At 49.4% G+C, this 26143-nt stretch overlaps 1 protein-coding gene across 2 annotated transcripts in view; it reads left to right on the forward strand.

Moving 5' to 3' along the window:
- Window positions 1–10358: 10358 nt before the first annotated feature.
- The window catches only part of EOGT (EGF domain specific O-linked N-acetylglucosamine transferase), a 161149-nt gene continuing 145364 nt past the window's right edge, over window positions 10359–26143 (forward strand). The window contains exon 1 of one of the 2 annotated variants that reach the window (XM_078661478.1): window positions 10359–10421. The gene's annotated coding sequence lies outside the window, so the exon portion shown is untranslated. Of the gene's footprint in view, window positions 10422–10465; window positions 10598–26143 lie in introns of those variants that run through there. The other variant, XM_078661479.1, reaches the window with a different exon arrangement.

Here is a 26143-nt window from a genome sequence, read left to right on the forward strand (position 1 = left end):
CGCAGGTTAGGGGTTTCAGTCTTCCCCTACCTCAACGACTGGTTATTGAAGGCGGGCTCGCCCCAGACAGTCGTCATCCACCTCCAGACTATGGCCGACCCCCTGCACCTGCTGGGGTTCTCCATCAATGTGCCGAAGTCACACCTGTGTCCCTCTCAGAAGCTCCTCGTCATCGGAGCGGTTCTAGACTTGGCGCAGTTTCGGGTTTATCCTCCCAAACAGCAGGTTCGGGATATTCAGGCTCTGATTCCGATCTTTCAGCCTTTATCCCGAGTATTGGTCAGGTTGATGCTGCGGCTTCTGGGGCTGATGGCCTCCTGCATCCTTCTGGTGCATCACGCCCGGTGGCGGATGCGGGCTCTGCAGTGGGACCTGAAGTTTCAGTGGGCCCAGCATCAGGGCAATTGTCCGACCATGTCTTGATCTCGGAGGGCAGTGCAAGACAGTTGCAGTGGTGGCTCACAGACCGCGATTGGGTCAGCAGCAGATGCCTCTCCCTACCCCAACCGGAGCACGTAGTTGTGACGGACGCGTCCCTCCAGGGCTGCGGGGGCCACATGGGAGAGCCGGAGATCAGAGGCCTCTGGTCTCCGGCGGAGTCCCAGCTCCACATCAACCTTCTGGAGCTGCGGGCGATTCGACTTGCACTAAAGGCATTCCTCCCCTCTGTCCGGGGGAGTGTAGTGCAGGTGTTCACGGACAACACCACTGCCATGTGGTACTGCAACAATCAGGGCGGGTTGGGGTCGTGGACCCTCTGCCAGGAGGCTCTGTGCCTCTGGCAGTGGCTGGAACATCAGGGCGTGACCATGGTGGTTCAACACCTGGCAGGTTCTCTGAACGCCAGGGCCGACGAACTCAGCCGTCTTTCAGCAGTGGGAAGAGCCTTGGTTAGATCTATTCGCCACAGAAGAGAACGCACAATGTCATCAGTTCTGCGCGTTGGAATTTCCAAGGCAGCACTCGCTCGGAGACGCATTTCGTCGCGAGTGGAGTTGCGGTCTATTGTACGCCTTCTGCCCAGAGTGCTGAAGAAGATCAGGCGCGACTGGGCCCAGGTTATCCTTGTGGCTCCGGACTGGGCACGAAGATATTGGTATCCAGAGCTACTCAGCATGTCTGTCGATCCCCCGATTTGTCTGCCTCTTCAGGAGGACCTTCTGTCGCAGCAGCAGGGGATGGTCCTCCACCTGAACCTGTCCAGTCTCCACCTACAAGCTTGGAGATTGAGCGGCGACAGTTGAGGCCATTTGACTTGCCTCCTGAAGTCTGTAATGTCATTCTGGCAGCCAGGCGTCCCTCCACAAAGTCGGTATACGCCTGCAGGTGGAAGAGATTTGTGGCATGGAGCACAGCAAAGGCTGTGGATCCGCTCTCTGCCCCCCTTTCTGAGGTTCTCCTCTTCCTTCTTTCTCTTGCCCAGCAGGGCGCTGCTCTGGGCACTATCAAGGGCTACCTTTCTGCCCTTTCCGCCTTCTTAAGGCTACCTGATCAGCCATCTTTGTTCAAGTCCCCAATTGTAACTATGTTTTTGAAGGACATCACACACATGTTCCCTCCTGTTCCATTTGTGATGCCTCAGTGGGACTTTAACCTTGTACTTACTTTTCTGATGTGCGCTCCCTTCGAGCCACTTCATAACTGTCCTCTCTGTCTTCTTACTCTGAAGACTGCTTTCCTGGTTGCCATCACCTCTGCCAGGAGAGTGAGTGAGCTCCAGGCTCTTTCTTCCAAACCTCCTTTCCTTTCTGTCCATCCGGACATGGTTGTGTTGCGGACAACACCCTCTTTCTGTAGTAGGGGATCCCTGTGTATAGTCATAATCTAGTGAATAGTCCCGCCCATGTGCGTGGACCCCGGAGCAATCAAAAATAATCTCTTACAGTGTCAAAAAATGCAGAAAAGCATAGACACTTAAGAGAGAATTTAAAGACAGATAATGCAGCCTAAAAAGCTACACTGTCCAGTACTTCAACTACAAATTCCACCATAAAATCCACAAAACAGCAAAAAGCCTGTACAGATTTCCCTTGCTTTAACAGCAAACTCCCTCAGGAATGATAGAGAGAAGAACCCGGACAGGCAAGCCCCATAGGCTGCCATTATGTGGCTCAGAACAGGATACTGTGCCTTTAAGAGAATCTTCCAGAACCTTCTCCCAGTATCCCAGAATGCATAGCAGGTCCAACTTACTTTCAGTTCTTTTTTCCGGCTCCTGCAAGCAGGACCCTGGAGCATTGAGCTCTCCCTTTTCAAGGGTTTTGTTGGTGTTTTTTCACTAAATTCGATTTTGTGTACTTTTAAAGTACTTTGGTGACTTTCTTCTTGGTTTTCTGCACTCTTTTGTTGTCCATAATGCCTGCATTATTTGACAAATGCCCGGAGTGCTCCAGGAAGAAGGCCAAGTCAGACCCCCATGAGGTGTGTATCCTCTGCCTTCCCTCTTCCCACATCCCAGAGGAGTGTGTGATCTGTAGAGGCTTCTCTGGCAGGACGCTGAAGGACAGGAGGAAGATCAGACTTCAGGGACTTGAAGAAAGAAGACTGAAGGCTCGAGGTGGGTCTGGAGGGGCTTCTACTGCCCATGCTGAGGCCTCTGGGGGGCTCCCCAGGGGCAGGAAGTCCAGCAAACGTCCAAGGTCTCCGTCTGGGTCGGTTGCGCTGACCACGACGTCGAGAGGAAGGTCCACGGCCAGTTCCCAGTCTCCCCAGGGCTCTGGGTTGAGAAAACGTCGCCCGTCGACGTCGAGGGACTTACACAGGCCGCCGTCGAACCCGGTGTCGATTTCTTCGTCGTCGCCGTCGGCGTCGAGTGGACGACATCGGAGGACCCGGCGTCGGCGCTCGCCGTCGAGGGCGAGGTCATCGTCGTCGTCGAGGGGATCCTCGTCGTCGAGGCCGCCGTCGAGGAAGGCGAGGTCGCCGTCGAGGCGGAAGAGGTCTCCGGCGCTGAAGAAGGCGAGGTCGAGGCGATCGAAGAGGTCGATGTCGAGACGATCGAAGAGGTCGACGTCGAGGCGATCGAAGAGGTCGTCGTCGAGGTCGCCGTCGATGAGTCAACGCCCGTCGTCGAGGTTTCGTGGATCGTCCATCTGGTCGGGGTCGACGTCGAGGCATAGAAGCTGGTCGACGCCGAAGCGTGTGGAACGGTCGACGCCAAAGGGCCGCTCGACGTCGAAGGAACCACGGTCGACGTCTGAACACCGGTCGTCGACGTCAGGGGGTCGTAAGGACAGGCCGAGGACTGTGGGGGGCTCCCCTCAGTCAGGTCAGGATGGTGGCTCGCCGGGAACGGCGTACTCAGAGGTGTATACCCCGAGGAAGACTGTTAAGCCGCCTCCTACTACTCCTTTGCCTGGAGGTCCTCCTCCGAGGGCTTCGACTCCTCCTCCATTACCTCCTCTACCTGCTCTTCCGTCAGGACCGCAGTCCCCGGTACCGGGTGCTCTTCCTCCGGTTCCGCCGAGATCGGTGTCGATGCCCAGACTTCCGACACCTCCGAAGAAGACTCCTAAGTCGAAGGTTCCTCCTCAACCCAAGACGTCTGGCCAGGGGAAGCCGGCGGAGCGTCCCAGACCCAGGAGATCGAGGTCACGCTCCGGGAGGAGAGATAGATCTAGGAGTGGATACGGTTCCTCCTCGAGATCCAGACATCGCCATAGGAGGCATAGGTCCAGGTCCCGTTCGGCCTCTGGGACCCGTTCGTATTCGCCTACATTGTCGGATTCACCGGAGACGAGGGTGTCTCCGATAGATGACATTGGCACGTTCCAAGAGGTTCTCCTGAGAGGGGCTGCGAAGTTGGGGATCAAGGTGACGGCCCCTACGCCCACAACTTCTGTGATCTTCGAGACTTTGCACACGAAGCACCTGTCTCGCCCCCTACTGCCCTTGGTGCCAGGACTGGTTGAGCCTGCTGAACAGCTCTTCCTTACGCCGGCGGTGGTGAAAGCTGCTCCCTCCAGGCTCGTCAAGAAGTACAGGGCTCCAGAGTCGGACCCGGCCTTCTTGCGGAAGGACCCAGTGCCTGATTCGGTGATTGTGACGGCGGCTCGGAAACTACATGCTACCTCCCCGTCCTCCACTGTGCCTCCGGATAAGGAGAGCCGCTGGATTGACTCAGGCGGCTGTTCTTCATCCATTCGGCGACGTCTTTCATCCCTTCGTGTAGGCTAGTTCTGGCGGTGTCGGGGTCTCGGGTGAGGGAGAGGATCAGCTGTGTGTCGTCGGCGTAGGAGATGATGTTGAGGTTGTGCTGGCGTGCGATGGCTGCAAGAGGTCTCATGTAGACGTTGAAGAGGGTGGGGCTGAGTGATGATCCTTGCGGGACGCCGCAGATGACTTCGGTGGCCTCGGATCGAAACGGGGGGAGGCGGACTCTCTGTGTTCTTCCGGCGAGGAACGAGATGATCCACTCCAGTGCCTTCTCTTGGATACCGATGTTGCTTAGGCGTTGAACTAGGGTGCGGTGGCAGACAGTGTCGAACGCTGCAGAGAGGTCCAGGAGGATGAGTGCCGCTGTTTCCCCGTTGTCGAGCAGGGCTCGGATGTCGTCGGTGGCTGCGATCAGGGCGTTCTCGGTGCTGTGGTTGGCTCTGAAACCGGACTGCGAGGGGTCGAGGGTCCGTTTGTCTCGAGGAAGGCGGCAAGCTGTCTGTTGACGGTCTTCTCGATGACTTTGGCAGGAAAAGGGAGGAGCGAGATGGGGCGGAAGTTCTTGAGTTCGGTGGGGTCCGCTGTTGGTTTCTTCAGTAGGGAGCTGAGCTCGGCATGTTTCCAGCTCTCTGGGAAGGTGGCGGTGTTGAAGGAGGTGTTGATGATGTTCCGGAGTTGGGGTGCAGTGGTGGAGTGGGCCTTGTTGAAGACGTGGTGGGGGCAGGGGTCAGTTGGAGATCCGGAGTGGATGGTGCTCATCGTGCGGGCTGTGTCTTCGGTGCTCACCGTGGTCCAGGTGCGGAGGGTGGCGGTGGGGGGCGTTGGTTCGACGGTAGGGTGCGTGGATGTTGCGTCGAAGCTGTTGTGGATGTCGGCGATCTTGCGGTGAAAGAACGAGGCGAGAGAGTCGCAGAGATCTTGTGAAGGAGTGATGTCGTTGTTGCCGGTGCTGGGGTTGGAGAACTCCTTGCTATGTTGAAGAGTTCCTTGTTGTCGTGGGCGTTGTTGTCCAGTCGTTCCTTCAGTGATTGCTTCTTGGTGGTGCGGATAAGCTGGTGGTGCTTGCGGGTGGCGTGTCTGAGGGCGGTCATGTTGTCTGTGGTCTGGTCGCGGAGCCAGGCTTTCTCGAGGGTGCGGCAGTTCTTCTTGGAGTCCTTGAGTTCGTCGGTGAACCAGGAGGCCTTCTTGCTTCTGGGTCTGCTGGGAGGGTTCTTCAGTGGCGCGAGGTCGTCGGCGCAGGCGGTCAGCCACTGCGTGAAGTTGCGGGCAGCTTCGTTGGGGTCCGTTGTGCTGGCGGGTGGGTTCTGGCTGAGGGAGGTGGTGAGCTACTCTGCGGTGATCTTGCTCCAGCTCCTGTGAGGAACCTGTTGCGGGTGGTGGTGGGTCGTAGTTCTTCTGAAGCTGAAGTGGACACAGCTGTGGTCGGTCCAGTGAAGTCCGGTGGAGTGGCTGAAGGTGATGTGCTTGCTGGAGGAGAAGACGGGATCCAGCGTGTGGCCGGGGTAGTGGGTGGGGGTGTTGACCAGTTGCTTGAGTCCGAGGTTGGCGAGGTTGTCCAGTAGGGCGGCGGTGTTGCGGTTCTTGTTGTTCTCCAGGTGGAAGTTGAGGTCCCCTAGGAGGATGTAGTCGGCGGAGGGGAGGGCGTGCGGGCTGATGAAGTCTGTGATGTCGTCGCTGAATTGTGTGCGTGGTCCCGGGGGTCTGTAGATGAGGGTGCCTCTGAGCGTCGTCTTTGGGTCGGCGTGTATCTGGAAGTGGAGGTGCTCTGCGGCGGAGAAGGTGTCGTTGGAGTCGGTCGTGATGTGGATGGTGTTCTTGTGTACGATGGCGATGCCTCCTCCCGTGTGGTTGATACGGTCCCTCCGGGTGATCTTGTATCCGTCTGGGATGGCGATGGCGATGTCGGGTGCAGAGGATGCGTTCATCCAGGTTTCTGTGAGGAAGGCGACGTCTGGTGAAGTTGCGTCGAGCAGGTTCCAGAGTTCGATGGCGTGTCTGTGGATGGAGAGGGTGTTGAGCAGGATGCACTTGAGGTGGGTCTTGCTGGTGCTTGGCTTGGCGGGTGCGGTGCAGGGTCGGAGGCAGGTGAACTTGCAGGCCTTGCAGGTGAAGGGTCCGTGGGTACGTCTCGGGGTGGCTCGGTAGCAGGTGGGGTTCCGGCCGGAGTTGAGTGCGTTAAGGGTGGCGGCGTCGTAAGTCCGTCGTGTGGGCTGGCAACCTTGGGGGCCAGGGGTCCTGCAGGTGGGCGCGGTCCAGGCGCAGACGGGCGCAGACGGGCTTGCCTTTGGCGCGCCTGCTGCGCGTATGTGAAGACTCTGTCATTAGTGGAGAGTAGGGGGGGGCGGAGCGAGGGAGGAGCAGCTGGGAGGCAGCATGGCACAAGAGAGTCTGCTTAGGCGCATGGCACCATAAAGACGGCCAATTATCTCATGAAACGGTTGGATTGGAAAAAAATGTCCACCTGGGACGAGAAGGACACCCTACCTCTAGCACCTTCTAGGACAGGGGTGTCCATTAGATCCAGAAGGGCTGAATCCCAGTCATTGTTCCAAGATAACCATTATGTGATTGAGCAGTATCTACACTGTATGGGAAAGAACATATCAGTCGTAGAAAAAGGCTTGACCGGCTACCCTTGCAGTCATGTGAACAAACGGCGTTACTAGGGGAAGATCCTGCACTTCATAACAGAAAGGAAGGGAGATAGGGAAGAGGACTGGGATGAGGAAGAGTAGGTTTAAGAATAATGAAAATTACTAGTAAATCATTTGATCATTGGCTCCTCCACCATCATTGTGATTTGACTTATACAAAAATCACTTTGCAAAATGTACATTCACTGAAGGTTGCAAAAACTGCTACCTTAATAATATTTATGAGTCAAGTGGCATTTTCCAATTTCCTGTGATTATCCCTAAAGCTGGGATGGAGGCAAGATCTCCATCTACATGGTCACATATAAGGCATAGCATAGGGTGGAGGGGGTGCAGTGCTCCCCTGGACTGCTGCCAGCTGTCCCAAGGCTGCCTGCTGGCATTCACAAAGTTTAAGCTAACCCACAGGTACAGCTTCCACTTTGCAAATATGTTGCCAGCCTGGGGCGGGTTCCAGTAACCTCTTAATGGCTTGAAACCACATTTGAGATCTAAAACCATGAAGACGTAGTATTACAAATCACAAAAAAGGAGTCATCAGCCCTGAATTTCACACCCGAATGGGGTGAACAAACCGTTTTGTGAGTTGCAAAGATTTTTCACTCTTGCAAACAGTGGTCATGCAAATCATAGGCTTTGCGACCACTATATCACTTCTTACTTTAGGACCTTGGTTACCTAATTGTAGTGCAACATTACTTCAAGCCCAAGGACACCAGAGGTAAAATAAAGTACTAAACAAATCCAACTACTGTCCAGTAAACAGTAATTGCCCAAGAACTATGTTGACATACCTGTCAATCTTTTGACTCTAAAATTAGGGTAAAGTCAGATGTTTAAGAGGGTGATTACATTAAAGTAAATGGAAAGCAAAGTTTTTCGCAGGGTGATATTGGTTTCAAAAGAGGTCTATGGAGACATTTTGTTTGTAAGGAGTGCGAGTCTGAGTAAATCAAGAGTGACAAAGACCAAATGAGAGTGATATGACTTATGAGACGTAGCTACCATTGGTGCAGCAGGTGAAATGGGACCAGGGCCCATTGAAGCCTAATAATAGCTTTACTTTACTGCTCCAACATTAGTCGGCCATTTTTTTACATCGGGCCTAGGCAGCGCACATGCGCTGCTTCCAGACATGCTGTCACGCCCTCGCTGCCAATTCGTTAAAGTGTGTGTTGTCGCGAAAAGATTTTTTCTCTATGGTTTCTTGTGGTTATATGTCCCACCTTCGCATGTGTTGCTCCTCCCCTCGAGTACTAGCCTGTTACATGTCTCCCTACTCTTTTGTATGTTTCTGGTTTGTTGGCACACTTTTTTTTTTTATCTGATCCTGTATGCATTCATGAAGTGCTTGTTTTTTCTGATCGGCTTCAGCTTCACCTGTCACTTACTCTGGCCGTGCCATCCACCCACCCCTCCCATAACACAGATTACTCGCCCCCCACAACCACCCCTCCGAGGCTGATGCTTGTTTTAATGTACATTGGTAAAGTGCGAAGTTGGCATGGGAGTGCTTTACACGAATACCAGTTGCATTACACACAGTAATATTTATTTTGTACGCACAGGGAGATTAAGTGCTTTTTTTGGTTAGGTGAGGTGGCCGACTTTGGTGTAATTTCGTACTCTGCATTGGCATCTGCTAAAAAAATATGAGTCCAGCCCACGTTGTTGCTTGTTTTTAAATGCAACACTAGCCAACATTGTGCTCCTGGCGTAGCATGCATCTGCTTTATGTCCGATTGGCTTCAGCCTCGCCCATCACTTACTCTCCCCTTGCCGCCCCATTCACCCTTGACCCCTTCCACAACACTGCTTTCCCCCCCCACCACCACCCCTCCCAGGTTGCTGCTTGTTTTAATGTACATTGGTATAGCGTGAAGTAGATATCGGAGCGCTTTACATGGACGCCAGTTGCCATGAAGGGCTTGATTTTTTTGTTTCTGATCTCCATCAGCTTCATGCTTTACTTACTCTCTCTGTGCCATCCCACCCACCCCTTTGCTCCTCCCACAACACTGCTTACCCGTCCTCCGCACCAACCCTCCGAGGTCGCAGGAAGTTAATAGGTCACCAAAATCAGCAGAAACAAAGGCAGGTTGGGCTCTTGAGAGCTTGCACCACTGCCTCTTAAGCCCTGTATAACAAAGAAGAGCAAGGAAATGTTACTTTCCCAATGGAACATCCTGAGACAATGCATGCCTCATTCAACACAGCCCTAAAGGAGTGACCTCAAGCTTTCTTTAATGACCATGCCCACCCAATGCAACTCATATAATTCTACTACACACCCACCACATACATCCACTGCACTCCATAACACATAGGTAAAAGACATTTACAACGCTAATAGATCTAACTCTCCTTTTTTTTTTTTTTAAACAACCAAACACACAAATCTCGAGCTTAGCTGCTACGTATTGATTTTATTTGTCACCAAAAAGGCAAAGCTATCAACACCATTCAACTCCACACATTTCCAATCAACACATAATTTACCACCAAAACACATAATACAACTCAACATAATTACGCAACACGCCACATACATTCAATCCACACCTCACAATTCCACATCATGCCACAAAATTCTAAAAAGCACCACATAATTAAACTCCACTAAATACCACTCCATAAAACAACATTCAACATAATTGCATTCCATAACATACAATCCCACTCCACATAATTCCAGTACACTCCAGCCGCGGTCGGTAGGGAAGTACCTGCCAGGGCGGTGATGTGGGGAGGGGGAGGGGCAGGGTGGGGGTTAGTTATGTATGGATAATGGAGGTTTGCAGGTAAGTAAACATTTAAATAAATCAAACGAATTTCGTTGCGCGCACTGCATTGCATTTGGGGATGCAGTGCGCGCAACGAAATTCGTTTGATTTATTTAAAGGTTTACTTACCTACAAATCTCCATTATCCATACATTACTAACCCCCACCCTGCCCCTCCCCACGTCACCGCCCCGGCAGGTACTCCCCTACCGACCGCGGCTGGTACACTCAATACCACGTAATTACTATCCACATAATTCCACCACATAATTCCAAAACTAACTAACGAATCCAATCCAGCCTACATAATTCCACTACACACCACATACATACACTCCATGACATATAGGTAAAAGACATTGCCATTTACAATGCCAATAGCTCTAACTCAAAACAAATGTGAGACCGATTGCATTTCCAATGCTTGCTCTTGCTTGAACCAGGGCCCATGGCATCCCTGCTACGCTACTAAAAGGAATCAGGTCTTTGTATAACCCTTTAGTTCGCAATCATTCGTGTGGTCTCTGGACCTTGATGTCTGGAGGCTGCATAATCCCCATTTCCTGCCTATCGCCCACGAGGAGGAGGGGGGGGGGGGTGCCCGTCCTCTGGGCTGTCTGACACTTCTTTACATCTCTTCTTCCATATACTTGTCTTCAGAACTGATGCACCCTTTCCCACGGTTTGTCCGCCCATCCCACCACCCCGCTCGGCGAGCCCGGCAGGCTCCGTTTCCGGTGGGCCGGGCGGCCGGTCGTGACGCCTGGCTCCTCCCTCTTCTCCCGGCGGATGGCAGAGAGCCGGGCCGGCGGCGCTGCAGCTGCATCAGGTGGGTGCGCGGCGGCGGCACAGAAGCCTTTTAGGTACCGCCCTCCGAGGCGGGGTGGAGGAGGGAGAGAGGCGGCAGAGCGCGCGCAGCACCGGGAGCCGGATCTGGAGGAGGACGAGCGGAGCTACACGGGAGGGAGGGCAGAAACACTTTCTTTTAAAATGTCATTGTTGAGGGTAGGCTGTAGATATAAGTGATACTTTCTCAACATGTTCACACCGACAGATTCCAACTTCGTAAGAATTGGCTGTACACGTGACAGTGCGAGCAAGCGGTTTGCTGTGAAAAAGCTGCTCTCCCACTCCGTATTTAAAAAGCATTTGCAGTGCAATAGGTCTCGCATTAATTAAGTTTGAGCTATTGGCATTGCTAAATATTGCAACACCAATTGCAACAAAAGTCTATAAATTGTAGGCCAAAAAATTGTGTATTTATTTTTGTAGCAATGGTGGCATGCTGCATTTTAGATGAATATGTTTAAAAGTAAAGTGCCCAATACTGCGATTGCTACAATAGTTATTTGTGGATGCGTTAACAATTGCTGTGTGCACTGATGGCTGGTGGTGTGTGTGCCTCTAGAAATTGTGCACTGATGGCTGGTGGTGTGTGTGCCTGGTAGAAGTGTGTGTGCCTGGTAGAAGTGAGCACTGGTGGTGTGTATGCCTGGTGAATGCATGCACTGACGGCTGTTGGTGTGTGTGTGTGTGCCTGGTGAAAGCGTGCACTGACGGCTGGTGGTGTGTGTGCGTCTGGTGAAAGCGTGCACTGGCGGCTGGCAGGGGCGAATTGGCAATGCGGGCATTCGGGCATGGGCCGAAGGGCCGGTGTCTCTGTGCGCCGTTTTTTTTTCTCCCCTTTCCCAGCCGCACAGTGAAGCTGAATTCATTTCTCTCTCTCTGTCTCCGTGCTCTCTGTGGACTAGGAAAGGGGAGAAAAAAAAACGTCCCACAGAGGGCAAGGAGACAGAGACAGAGAAATGAATGTAGCTTTGGCCTCTCCTTCACTCCCTGCCCTGCCCAGCAATCACGCTGAGGGTGGCTGGGGAGGGGGTGATTGTTTGCAAAAATCGGCCTCATTGGGGGCCAGGTGTTGCTCAGGCCTTTCAGCGATTTTCGCCTCGGCCCCCCAGGGGCCCACGCAGCACATAATCAGCGTTAGTTTTAACACCTCGCCCACAACCCTTCACATTCAGGGCATAGTGGGCGAGGAAGAATGGGTCTCTCTGTGGGGGCCAGGTGATCTTTACAACTTGCACGATCTTCACCTCAGCCTTCCCCTGGCTACCATGAATGACCCAGCAGCTGTGTGTTGTGCTCCTCTGCCAGGACATTACCCGGAGGCCTGGAGGGCTGGGGAGGGCTGATTAATTTACTAATTGCAGGGGCCTTACTGCTGTTCATGTGCTCCTGAGCTGAAGGTCTGGGGAAGGCTGAGTAGGTTAGTAATAGCAGGGGCTTCCTGCTTATTAGGTGCTCCTTCCCTGGAGGGCTCGAATAATTTTGTGACAGAAAGGGGCCTTGCTGTTTTTTTAGTTGCTCAGCATGTAGGCCATTGTCACCTTGGCCCTGTGTCCTGTGCAAGAACAGTATCCTCTCACTTTCATTCCTTGTCAGTGCCAAACATCTTAAGGATTTTGGGGGCCCTGGGCCACACATATTTTTGGACCCCTGTTCGGAACAGATTTGAATTTATAATCCAATTTCTGCTTTTTGATGCCCTCTTTCAGCTGGTCACTGGACAGTGCACTACCATACTTGTCCAAATTCTTAATGTATTTACATCTAATATTCAAGGACATTGACGTGTGTTTTCAATATTACAACACAGTAGCAGCTCACTAAAATTAGTGAAAATAATCACAGTGACATCCTCCCATTTCTCATATGTGATGGCCTGTTTGATCTCAAAGACATTTTTTTATGGATTTTGCATGAAACATAAACACATTTTTCAGCAAAATCTCTGTGATAGGTTCTTACTCAACGCCCATATTAAAAATAAATTTGAAAAAATGGTATTTAAAACAATCTGTTTAAGGAGCATGCATGGTGATTAGGGCAAGATTCTCTGCAGAACAGAGCTGGCTCTATCAGGGGGCTCCCTGAACGGCTGGGGCCCTGGGCCAGAGCCCACATTGACCATGCCTTAAAACGTCTCTGGTCTGTGCATAGGCATATGTGGCCTGACGCCAGAGTTGCAGAGATCGGGATTCATGTTTGAGTCCCAGCGTCTGCTCAACAACCTGTGATTCTGGGCAGATCACTTAATCGCCCAGGCCCTTAAATAAAAAATCGGATCATGTGTACACCCCCTTTCTCAGTCAGCCAGTAAGACACAGTTTCTGGATTGAAGTGGGGGTAAGAATTCATAGATTTCCTTCCCGCCTCCTGATTACCACGCCCACGTTAGCCAGGTGAGGGTCATAAAAGCAGCTTGCCAGCAGCTTTCATCAGACAACTTTAGGTTGGACTCCACAGCACCCACCACCAGGAGGATCGTATCCAGAAGTCACAGCAGGAGATCAAAGCAAAGACCTGCCCAGTCGTCAGGTGCCCAGAAAACCTGCTTCAACAGGCTGCTGCTTCCGCCTACATCATCTCCTTAGGTGCCAACCTTTTCCTACATGTGTAGACCTTCAGTCACCCAGTCCAACTCCTAAGGCTTAGGAAGAAGACAATGTTACTTGCTCTGTAAGCTTTAAAAGGCTTAATTTACTAAATATTTCTCTACAAATTAGACCTCAAAGAGTAACCAAATGGTGTTTCATGAAAGGGCACGCCCCTTGAATGTGGGCCATGCCACTTAATTGTGGGCCACACCCCTTGAATGTGGGCCACTTTTTTCGTCAGTGCCTGGGCCAAATTGTGATCCCAAACCGACCCTGACGTCTGGTGGTGTGTGTGTGTGTGTGTGTTTGTGTGCCTGGTGAAAGCGTGCACTGACGTCTGGTGGTGTGTGCCTGGTGGAAGCGTACACTGATGGCTAGTGGTGTGTGTGCCTGGTAAAAGTGTGCACTGAGGGCTGGTGGTGTGCGTGTCTGGTGAAAGCATGCACTGACGGCTGGTTGTGTGTGTGTCTGGTGAAAGCATGCACTGACGGCTGGTGGCGTGTGCCTGGTGAAAGCCGGCACTGACGGCTGGTGGTATGTGCCTGGTGAAATCGTGCACTGACGGCTGGTGGTGTGTGTGTGTGCCTGGTAAAAGTGTGCACTGACGGCTGGTAGTGTGTATGTGCCTGGTGAAAGTGTGCACTGACGGCTGGTGGTGTGTGCCTGGAGATAGCGTGCACTGACGGCTGATGGTTTCTGTGCCTGGTGAAAGTGTGCACCGGTTGTGTGGTTGTGTGCGTGTGGTTGTGTGTGTGGTTATTGTTGTGTGTGTCGTTGTGTGTGTCGTTGCGTGTGTGGTTGTGTGTGTGGTTGTGTGTGTCACTTTATAGTTAGAAGTAAAAGTACAGGCTCGGGCACGTGCTGGGTTCTTATCTTAAACCTGGGAAGTTAAGTCCCAGCTTGGGTACGCGCTCAATGCTCTCAATATCCTTCCTAAAGTAAAGTTGTGGATGGGGCACTCGCTGGACTCATATTGCTAAGTGCTCCCTCGGTTAAGGGCTGGAAGCTTACATTGTGCCAGGAAGGGTGTAGCCTTAGAGCTAGAGCTGTTGACCTCGAAGCGGGGGAAGCGGGTTTGAGTCTTGGCATCGACGCTCAAAATCCGGTGATTCTGGGCAAATCACTTAATCTCCCCATCCCTAACAAATATGAATGTGTCCATTTAACGAAACTGGTGCTCCTGTAAAGCGCTCTTATATCTGTGGGTCGTGCTATATAAAACATAAACAAATATGTTCTTGACTCGGGTACGCGCCGGATTCTAAATTTATTCATTGCTTATAAAGTAACTTTGAGGGCACGCGAAGTATGCTCACCTTATGCATGGTTACTAAAGGCTCGCTCTGGCAAGCGCTGGCTGCTTACACTATGCCATGGAACTAAAGTTCTGAATCGGGCACGCGCTTCACACCTGTAATCCTAGCAAAGTAAAGTCCCACCCGATCACGCGTGGGATGCTTACAACGCACCAATGAAGTAAGCATCCCCCGCGTGTTTCCACGCGTTCTATTTACAGTCATTGTACACCCACTCTGGCACAGCAATGAAAAAGCAATAGATATGAAAACTCGACAGATCTTGTGGAAACAAAAGCGTTTAACATTTACTGTTGCCTTTCTATCGCTGGCGTGGGCAACGCTCTTATGGTGTCAAACACAAATTATTTCTGTGTTTTCCGTTATAATGACGTGCATCGGCAGTCTCTGGAGAAACTGTGCATTGTAATATAATTCTCAAAAAATGCCGAAGTGAGCATAAGTCTGACAGAGAAATACGATATATACTGAAAGGTATTGGCTGCCCATGTAGTTCTGCATATGTTCAAAGTATACAAAGTCATACATTCGTAGTTTATACGTATTAAACTCAGTGCGCATGGTCTGTTGGTGCGACTAAACTAAGCCCTCCTGTGTGCAAAGCAAACCCCAAATCCATGCTCTGCACAGAAGAGCGCTGCGAGGCCAAGTACCTGTATAAAAACCTCACATAAACAAGATTGTGGGGGAGTCATATAGCCCCGCCAATTGAAATGGCAAGTTATTTTCCGTCTGCTGCCTCTGGGGTGCAAACGGCAGTTATGTGCACGCACATTAATGCGCGCTGGATAAAAAAAGCTGCAACAGCTGTGCTTGTCGAGCGCGCTCTTGTGCACGTTCTAGTAGGCTGATCGCCGGCAAAGTAGCATTTCTCTGAGCTACTAAATGTCTCGGCCGAAACCAGCGCATGCGTTGGATCAGGCCAAGACCTAAAAATCGGCTTTAAGACTAAGTGGGATGAAAAAAGTGTTGGTTGGTGGGGGGGGGGGCTCTGAAAAAGGCGTGACCAATGTCCCTAAGGGCGTGGCTAAGTTTATGTAATTCCTATACATGACAGGTATTTTGGTTGCTCTTTGAGCTTTATGTTATTGCATCCAGATAACTCTACAGCTGACATACACCTAAAGCGAGGAGCAGGGTGGGGTCAAGATTGATTTGCATCTTTTTTTTTTTTTCCTCTTAGGCACTCACCACTCCCTCCTTAATGCACATCCTTGTCTCCCCCCGAACACACAGCACACTCACTCATCTGCAAACACTGCCTTTTCTTTTAATTTCGCCTTGCTAGTATTTTGTCAACTGTGTACTCATTGTAAACCCATTTGTACTGAATTTCAATTAAAACTGCCTCATGTGACCCTTACTGTGTGCGCTCTGCAGAGAGGCCAAGGATTGGATGACCATGTATTTGTAACACCTTTTTTTGACTCACTTAAAGGCACTGTGAGAAACTGGCACTGCCTTCAGCTTCAACTTCTGATCTCTCAAAAGTGGCACCTTGAGGCAGCTCAGCTCACAGTATGCATTATCCAAGAGTAATATGCTACATGGAGAAAGAAAATACATAAACACAACATTCTAGAAATAGAAAACACACTTGGGGAATGCAAGATTAAGTAAAACGTGAAATATAAACGGGAAGTAAATTGCTACCATGGATTGCCTTACATGTTTTACATTCATTTTTCAGAAATGTTTTTAGTCAGTAAAGTTAAGGGCAGGAGCCCCATTTCAATGTCTGTTTTTAATTATCAAAGAGTCTGAAACCCGTAGGGACTAATTCCATTTAAAACCATGTATAGCATAGCTGATCCATACCGCCAGTTTATTAGGCTAGAACACTAAAATATGAATGCACATACATTGGCTAAGCTGGTGACGCCGCCAGCATATGTTTCTTCGGTAAAGAACACAAACTATGGATTCAAAATTGTGACACAGACCTGCAAAATTTTGCCAACTAAATAAACCGGTGAAAGCTGGTTTGTTTGATTTTGTGCGCCATCATGGAATCCATTTCCCCCACAGCGAAATTTGGCAAGTGAACATTATGATGTAAAGAAAAGGACCTTTAAATCTACAGTGGGTATTTTATTTTTGTTATGTGTGGTGAGAATAGCAAACCTTTTCTGCGCTCTCATCATCATTTCTTCAGTTAAACTTTTTGGAGAGGAAATCATAAAATTCCACAACTTAAATGGGCACTGCTTCAAACTATTTGAAAGTCTAAATATTTCCATGTTTATAAGTGTAAATGACTCCCTTGAGAAAAACAGTTGAAGTCTATAGTTGAGTCAGGTTTAAGGGCCCAGTTCTTTGATTTACTCTTTTCATTTCTATACCAAGGACTGAAAGCAGAGCTGCAATGCTCCAGAGAGCTGGGAAGGGACACAGATGAATGTCAGTGAGGATGGGGAAACATCTGCCAGTCTAAAATTACCTCTGTGGTTCCAAATCTGGAAGTCATCATTTTAAAATGTAACTTCTAGAAGTCTGCAACTCGCCGGGTTATTACTATTGTTGTTTTTTCTGAACATGAAAACATCCAACGAGGGCAGTGCTCAAACCTAGTTCGCAAAACGATGCCAGAACTGATCTCACACCTACTGTAATATTTCACAAGGGCAGCCACAGACACTTCTTCATGCTGCTCCCACACAGCAACCGGTTGGATTGACATTACTGTCACATTTTACACATTTGCAAGAGCCTATCAGGACAGTACCAACAATTCTTCGCTGCAGGACTCCGTGTCTCCTACTGTGGTGTTCTGTCACCTGTACTGATGCAAGTTAACCCCTCTTTCGCTAGCAGTGCATGCTTTTTCCCAATAGGAAGATGTCATGGCACAGTAACTCTACTTCTGTTCTCCATTTCAAACTTATATTAATTAACTCGTAAGACCTGCCTGTATTGCACATGCTCTATTATTTTAGAAGTAGCTGTATCTATTTGGAGGCATAATGTTGAACAAATGGACAGTCATTTTTAAGCATATCTGTTGATGTAGGTTTTTTTCTAGAGTTTTATGTAGCTCGAACTCGACCTGAAGGTATCAGAGTGCTTTACAGTAGTACCAGTTACGTTACAGACAGACACACTCATTTTTGGTAGGCACGTGGAGATCAAGTGATTTGCCCAGAATTACAGGATGTTGAGTGTCTCTGCTGAGACTCGAGCCCGGTTCCCCAGCTTTGTGGTCGACCGCTCCAGCCGTTAGGCCACATCCTTCTGCACCTTGTAACCTGTGGTTATTTGGACCATTGTGGATCTGTTTTAACCTAGAACTTCTTAACATTTATCAAACATAATGACAATATATGTCCAGGGCCATTGTTGCAAACATGACCTAGTTTTAAACAACGGATAAGACTTCAAGACAACATATATAGTAGGCTCTCGTAATAGAAAAAGAGAAAAGGAGAATTGCCTAAATAAAACAGAAAACTAAGACATACCAAGAAACCTCGAGCAAGAAATGATAATAGTTTCCCAGCAATACCCAAGACCAAGAAAGGAGAGATACTGCTCTAAGAAAGAATAGACAAAGAGATTACAAAAATAGATCAAAGAGGACAGGATTAAAGACCACTGTCACTAGAGGCACAGACAATAAAGATATGAAATAAATCGCACCCTGTACCATAGGAGCAGAACATGCAAATAAAGGGTTAGAACATATTGAAAGCTGCAAAAATCACCCAACATTTCCTAAAATAGGAGCAAATACCCTAGCATTATTGCAAGGATATAGAAACCAGTACGAGTAAAATTACAGACATCTCACAAAAAATACTCAAGAGCCAGAAGGACCAGGAGAAGGAGTAGACTCCATCTGGGATTCAGTCTTATTATCCAAAAAGGCAGACAAATCAAAAAGCTCATAAAAAATCTGTGTGCGACCTCTAAAAGTTATTTGAAATTGCGAAGGACCAGCAAAAGAAAACGGAAAGTTCATGTCAAGAAGTCTTCTTCGCAAATTGAGAAAACCTTTCCGTCTGATAACAGTATCTCTAGCAAAATCCTGGGATATGACAATTCTGTGACCCTCCCAATTAATCGCTTTAATTTTCCTCCTCTGCGCCAAAATTTGCTCAAAATGCTGATGTCGCAATGGTATAAAAACCACCGGTCTAGGATGAGGTGAAGACTTCGGTTTAAATGTAGGAACCCTGTGTGCACGTTCTATTTCAAAGTCCCTCTGAAAAGAAATATTCAACACAGTACGGATCCAATTGAGCAAAAATTCTAGCATTGATGGCGCTGATTTCTCTGCATCCTCGGGCAAACCAAAGATACGTAGATTACTTCTACGATTTCTGTCCTCCTGCTCTGTAGATCTCTCCGCGAAGCAGCCAGGGACCGTTCCATATTTTGCATGGATTTAGCCTGTTAGTGTGCGGAATCTTCCACTACACTTATCCGTGATTCAGCATTAGAAACACGAAGTGTTAAGTTCTTGAAGTCATTTCTGATTGCCGCAACTTCAACTTGGAGTAAATCAGTATTGGTTTTAGTACTCTGTGCAATATCATGAACAGCGTTTAGGCGAGATAGAATAACATACAAAGTAGTCCCAGAGTCTTTCGGTACAAGTTCTGGAGTAGGAGAAGTTTGTTTAGATCTTTTAAGGTTACCTTTAGAGTCCTTGGTTTTGGGAGAAAGACCCATGTTATCTTCTGCGTGGTCGCCTGCGTGGTGGCCATCCTGTCTGGGTGAGGCCCCCACACCTAGCCTGGAGGCCAAGAATCTTGGCATGTGGCTTGATAATGACCTTGCCTTTGGCCCGCAGGTTGGCCGGGTGACGGGGGTGTGTTTCGGTGTCTTGAGAACTCTGAGGAAGGTTTTAGATCTGCTCCCCCTCTCGGCTCGTAGGACGCTGGTGCACGCCCTGGTCACCTCGCGCCTGGACTATGGTAACCTGCTCTATCTGGGGGCTTCAGGCAAGGTCATGGGGCGCCTTCAGGTGCTCCAAAATGCTGCAGCCAGGCTCGTGCTAAGACTCCCAGGAAGGTCTCCCTCTAGGCCCGCTCTCCAAGTTCTCCACTGGCTTCCAATGGAGAAGAGAGTTGAGTTTAAGGCCCTCTCCACGTGCCATCGCATTTTGAGTGGCAAAGCCCCTGGGCCACTTCAGAGTCTGGTGTCTCACTATGAGCCCACCCGTGATCTACGGTCCTCTCGGACGGGACTACTTGTGGTGCCCAGAGTTAGGAAGGCACGGATGGGAGGGAGGTCCTTCAGGTACCTTGCGCCCAAGTGCTGGAATGCCCTGCCCCTAGACCTCCGTCTTGAGCCATCTGAGGCCCTGTTCAGGAAAAAATTAAAAACTCACCTTTTTAGCAGATAGCACCTGGGTAGGGGGGGATGGCAACTGCTCACTTACCATAGCGCGGGGACACGCCTTCTGGCGTCACCAGGCGCTTTAAAAATGTCCAAATAAATAAATAAATATCTGCCATGAGAAGAAGCAATAGAGATAGTGAAGAAGCCCACAACGTATACTTGACTCCACTGAAGTAACACCAGACACCTCACTGTTCGAGAACAGCCCCCAGGTAAGCAGCAGAGTGGGCAACTCAGGGCGTAAAATATAAAACTCTTAGTGCCCTTCAACAGTAAATTCAATACAGCGCACACACCTGAATATGTTGCTGTAATAAATATAGTTCGAGGCGCAAAAGCAGGAACACAAAGCACCTCTGAAAAGAACAGTGAAATGTCAACAATAGGCGACAAGCAGGCAGTACCTATCTGTTAGATCTGGGGGTCTCTAATTGGCAGAGGTAAGTACCTTAGACCAAGTAGGGACCCTTGCTTCTAGTCAGGGTGAAGGAATACACACAGTAGACAACCTCCGCTCTCCCTCTAGGTAGCTTTGGCGCGAGCAGGCAGGCTTATCCCCAAGGCAATGTGTATAATAATTGCACTTAACACAACAATAATCCCCAATCCACCACAAACTGAGACCACACAGGTAAGTATATTTTATAAAAATATAACTTTATCTAGTTGCAGGCAGTAAAAAGCAGTAATACACGATAATCACTTCTTCAGGTAAAGGTTGCACTTAATCTTAATGGTTGCACTTGTAAATAGGAAGTTCTTTAAATAAAGCAGTCTCAAGTCTCTTGTCCTTCAATACCAAAAACGGGTGATATTGATTTCTTTTATCTTAGCTTTAAAAACGAGCAAGGAAAACAATGCCAGCTGCAAAATTGGCCACAGGAATCAGCCCCTACCTCCAGGGGCCCTAAGCGCTACAAGCGCGTCTCACCAGAATGCTGGGGGGACTCCTTTTCCCTCACACGGCACTTCTTCCGGCCTCAGGCGCACCTCGCCTAACAGCACTCACTCGCGCTCTGGCCCGGCCAGTCTCAGCAAGCTCTCCGCCCGCTCTCAATCCTTCGGGGAGCGGCGGGGAGCAGAGACGGCAGGCCGGGGGCTGGAGCACTTCCCGGAATCCCTCGGCGAGGTCAGGTCAGTCTTCCCAGGTCCCGGCGGTGATTACTCGGCAAGTTGACGGTCCCGATGACGGGGACCAATCCTGTCGCGGCGTCTGGGGCGAGCCTCTGGCACACCCGGGAGTCAGCCAATGGCAGTGCGGCTCCCGGGACAGGCTTGTCGTGACGCTCCGCTCAACGCCCAATCACAGCGCGACCACGGCGATGACGCTGCGCCACATGGGTCTATCCCGTCGCGGCGTTGCTGAGAAGGCTCGGCTCCTCCAGCCAATGGGGGCGCGGCGGCTCCGATCTTCGCCGCGGCAGCCTGCTGTCACGAGCGGCCACTTTGGGGGATATTCCTGGCCCCGTGCAGCGGCGGTAAAAGCGGCACACAGCTGTTTTCAGTGCGTCTTGCACTGGGGAGGCCCACAAACCTCGGATCTTCGCCCCACACGTGTCGATGAACACGTCGATCTCGGCCACACGGCAGGCTGGGTCAGCGCGGCGCCCTCACTCAGATTAGAGAGCAGCCAGCGCGCTACGCAACCCAACTACAGGGTTTCACGATCTCTTCGCCGCACAGCAGCTTCAGGGGGTACAGCAGAGTTTTGTAGTCCTTGGGCAACCTTTATGTCCCTGGGTTGCAGACAGGGGACCAGCTCTTCTCAGGCCCTTGGAGATTCAGTTCAGGAGACACATCACACAGCAAAGTCTCTGTAGATCAAGCAGGTAGGGTCACAGCACACAGCAAAGTCCCTTTCTCCTCCTCAGCTTTCAGTTGCAACAGCAGAACAGGTCAGCCCTTAGAGCACACAGCAAGGCAATGTTCCTTCAGTTCTCCAGCAGTCCTCCTTCCAGCAGAGGTTCCTTCTTGATGGTAGAATCTGATTTGCTGTAGTCAGGGGTCCTTCTCTTATACCCCAAAAAGTCTTTGAAGTCCTTTGAAGTCCTTTGAAGTCTTTGTGCAAGTGGGCCCTGTTCTGGGTGTTGCTGAGGCACTGGGGGTTTCCTGGCTTCCTTCTTCCTCTCAGTATCAGGGACAGAGGTGACAGTCGCCCAGCAGGGGGGTGGAGCCAGCATTGTGGTCAGGCAGGCACAGCCCTGTCACTATCAGGTGTGATCTCCTCCCACTTCCCTGGCAGCAGATGCTGCCTTTCATCCACGGGCTGACTCAGACAATCCCCTGGGGGCTCTGCAGCCCCTGTCACACTCAGGCCAGACAGTCAATCCACAAACAGGCCCAGGCACTCCTGGGCCAGGCTCACCAGCCAATCACACGCCAGCAGACTCACTACACAAATATGCCAACTTCTAAAAGTTGTACTTCTAGACTAGACACAATCATGCCGCATACACCATTACGCAGCATTCAATCTCACGAGTTCGCACATATCAAACTCGACCCTGCACTCCCCACACATCAGGAACTACCATGGGCATACATATTCCCCATTCATTCCTATGGGAGGGCAGGTCACTCACCACACATACACAGAGAGCTCACGCACTTTACACTGTACCACAGTGAAAAAGTGCACAGAGGCCTAAAATCACCAACACCAGGTTCCAGAAACAGGCTAGGAAAAAGCAAAAAGTTTCGGGGTGAACCTGCCAAAAACGGCCAGGTCCAACACTATCCAAAAGCGCCGTCGTCGTTTCAGTCAACATGGGGAGAGAAAGAAACCAGTCAAATGATTAATGTGCACTGGCGCGCACTGCTTAAACATGTGCCCTTCAAGTGAACTCCAGTGAACTGCAGTTGTGGTGGGATTTCTCCTCAAGTAATCACTGTCAAATAATAATGCCGCACTACGTTTGCTGTTAAAATGCTGGCATAACTAACATATGAGACATAGGAGAAAGTCATTGAGCTAGGCTGAAGCCAGGCTGAAGATTATCTGAAGTTGTGGCAGATGACTGAAAGTAACTGCAGCCTATAACTTATTCTCCAAGGCTAGTCAGCGTCAAAATGCGCAGAAAGCTGGCACCATAAGGAAAACGCGAGCGCCGCTGCCAGAAACAAAATGGCGGGCGCCCGCGAATTAAATGAGGAGAAAAGCGTTGTGGCTAAAAGTCTCCTGAATTATGCAGCGGGAGCAGCGCAAAGGTGACAAGGCTGCTCACTGCATCTTCATAACACCATAACACCCGTCCCGGACAGGTTCGCACGGATGTGAAGTCCGCTTACATCGTTGTTGGCCCGCGTCACTCCAGATCTCAAGCGTGACCCGCCATGTTACAGCGGCGCGCAAGCCACGCCCCCCCAACATGACCTAGTTTTAGCTGAAATTTATAAAGCCTGTGTATGGTGTATGCCACCTGAAAACTGAGTAACTGATAGTTAGGTGCTAATGCACACCTTTTCCTCCTCTCTCTACACCTAGTCCGGAAAGTCCTGTTTTTAATTTTTTTTTTATCCTTTGTAGAGCCAATTACAAGGTTTTAATTATTTGTATGAGTTTTAAATTAGAAACCATATTTTTACCATTTGTACTGTAGTATGGTAGTTTTTAATGAACAACGCACTGTATAATGAAAAATGTCCTAGCTACCTTAACAAAGTTTCAATTCTATTAAGGACTCTGAAGCGAGGATTAAGCTTCAACCTTTTTTCCTTTTTTATTAACCAGCAACCAACACATTTCATATATATATTTTATGTCTCTTCAATATTCCTCGAAGACGCTCTATCCTCCTCTTTCTTTCTGCGAACACAGCCGATCTCTCAATGGATCACTCCTTTTTATTTGAATCTGTCCCTGACAAGACAAGTAAGTAAAGTGCGGTTTTGTTGCCACAACAATTTCCACACAAAGGTCATGAATTAATGCTAGAAAAGTACAGTATGCAAGCAAACATATCAATGACCAGAAATCATGAGGCAATCTGCCACCCTGTAAAATGATACATATTCATTAACTGGACAACTTCAATGTTCTACCTGTATCTTATATCGGGTGGGTGGAGTAACCAAATCAGAAAGGGGTGGGCTAATCCTCGCCTCTGAGTCCTTAATAGAATTGAAACTTTCTGTTATGAGAGCTAGGACATTTTTCATTCTATGTTGGGACCGGAGGCGAGGATTAGGCTAGTTTAAAGCATCTACCAAAGACTCCAGATTTGTAACTGGCTTGAAGTAAAATCTTTTGAAGGTAGAATCTGAGGACCAATCCGCTGCAATGCGAATATCCTCCAGTGGAGGTCCGAATGAAAAAGCTTTGGAGTCCATGGCCCCACTCACAGAATGAGCACCAAACTTACATGGCCCATCAGACCCTTCTAACGATGGTAGTGGAAGAAACTGCCTTGTGAAGTTTAGTGAGAGCAATGAGTAATTGTCTTTTACCCTAAGGATATAAATCTTCTGTGAAAGACTCATAAGCCTTTAACGCTCCAACTACACATAACTTTGCAACTTCCGGAAATGCTGGATATGATACAATTCTTGAATTACATTTTTGTTCGTCTGGAAATATGGAAAGTTACTCCTTCTGGAGTGTATAATCTACCTGTTACATCTAAGGCTCTTACATCTGAAACCATACTGCAGGAGATCAAACACAGCAGAGTGGCTAGTTTCGCCAACATTTGTTTTCTGGAAAGGTACTTATTATAGGGCCATGATTTAAACAAAGAACCTTATTAAAGTCCAACAATTTTAATTAACGGGCTCTGGTGGGACAGACGATCTAATGCCACTGAGAAGTTTACAGACCAGAGGATGCTTCCCAATCTGGCACCCATCTGTCTGCACATGGCTGTCCGAAACGGCAGATCTAAAGGTGTTAGTGGACCCATAAGCCAAAACCTCGGAGGCTAAGGCAGTCGGGAAATTTAGAATGTAGACAGTGTTTGCCCCCACAGGATCCAATTGCCATTGATGACATCAACCCAGCCATCATGACCAGGCAGAGCTGTATCTCTTATTTGTGCTATCCGCCCAGGCTCTGGTGAGCAATGCAGCAGCTTTCTGAGAAATTCCTGGGTGTTCCATGTAATCCACCATGAGATGGATAGAGCACACTAGCACCAGATAATGTGGATTCCCTTGGGGATCCCGGTGGAGATCCTGAAATGGGTAGAGGGATTGGAAAAGCCCAAGAAAGTTCTATCAGAAGTGGAAACCAAACTTGAGATCTCCAAATCAGGTTAGTCACCATTAGTTCTGCCGCTGTCACCGCACCTGAGTGGACAACCTCATGATCATTGTGAATGGGAGAAAGGCATAGCTCTTCTCCTCGCTCCTGTCCTGGAGAAATGCATTGGTCGATTCTGCGTTGGGATCTGGCCACCAACTACAGTACCTCTTGAATTGATAATCCAGTTGATATGCAAAGCGATCGATGGTGAAGGGCCCTCATCGGGCTTGGAGGCCCTGAAACACTAACCGGATTAAGTTTCCACTGACTGACGTCTTGCTAGTGTCGGGAGTGGAAATCTGCTACCTGATTGGAATTTCCTTGAAGATTTTCCTCTTCTAAGACAGATATCTGGTAGGCCCGGCGGAAGTTCCAAAAGGCGTGAGCTAGATCTGAAAGAGTCTTCGATCCTGTTCCAACTAGGTGGTTGACCCACAATGTCCGTCTTGAGAAGGACGCAACATTGGACCCTGTCCTTGGTCCAACATCTCACAGCTAAACATCCTGCTTTTAATTCCAGGCAGTTGATATGAAGGGTCTGCTCTGCAGATTACCGGTTTCTTCCTGTGGAGAATGCCCCACATCTTGCCCCAACCCAAACCTGTGGCATCCGATTCTATCACATGGTCAGGTTGGGAATCAAAAATGGCTTAGCCGTTCCATGCCTCCCTATGGGAGACCCATCATTGTAACTCCTCCTTTGCCTCTTCCGAGAGTGGAATGGATTAGGAATAAGTGAGACCCTGTTGCATATGAAAAATCTTTGGGCATTGCAGTGCCTGATATTGCAGGCGTACTGGAAAAATGGCCAGTACTGACAATTGGAGATGAAAAATCTTTGGGCGACGCAGGGCCCGATATTGCAGGCGTCCTGGAAAAATGGCCAGTACTGACAATTAGAGAAGGCCCACTATTTGATCCAGATTTCACAGGGAAATCATAGGTCTGGCCAGAGTCTTTCTGAGCTTATGCTTTATCTTTGTAAGCTTGAAGAGGGAAGACACAGAGTGGCTTTGACCGAGTCCATCACAAACCCCAAAAATTGTATTTTCTGGGAGGGAAGCTAGGATGACTTATCCTCGTTAAACACAAAACCGAGAGACTCCAAAAGATTAATGTTCATCTGTAATTGATGATACAGGCATCTTGGGCATTGATTGAGAATGACAATATCGTCTAGGTAAACTATTTGTCTGATGCCACCAGCTCTCAGGTG

The sequence above is a fragment of the Lissotriton helveticus genome, chromosome 9 (assembly GCF_964261635.1).
Source record: "Lissotriton helveticus chromosome 9, aLisHel1.1, whole genome shotgun sequence".
Taxonomy (NCBI): Eukaryota; Metazoa; Chordata; class Amphibia; order Caudata; family Salamandridae; genus Lissotriton; species Lissotriton helveticus.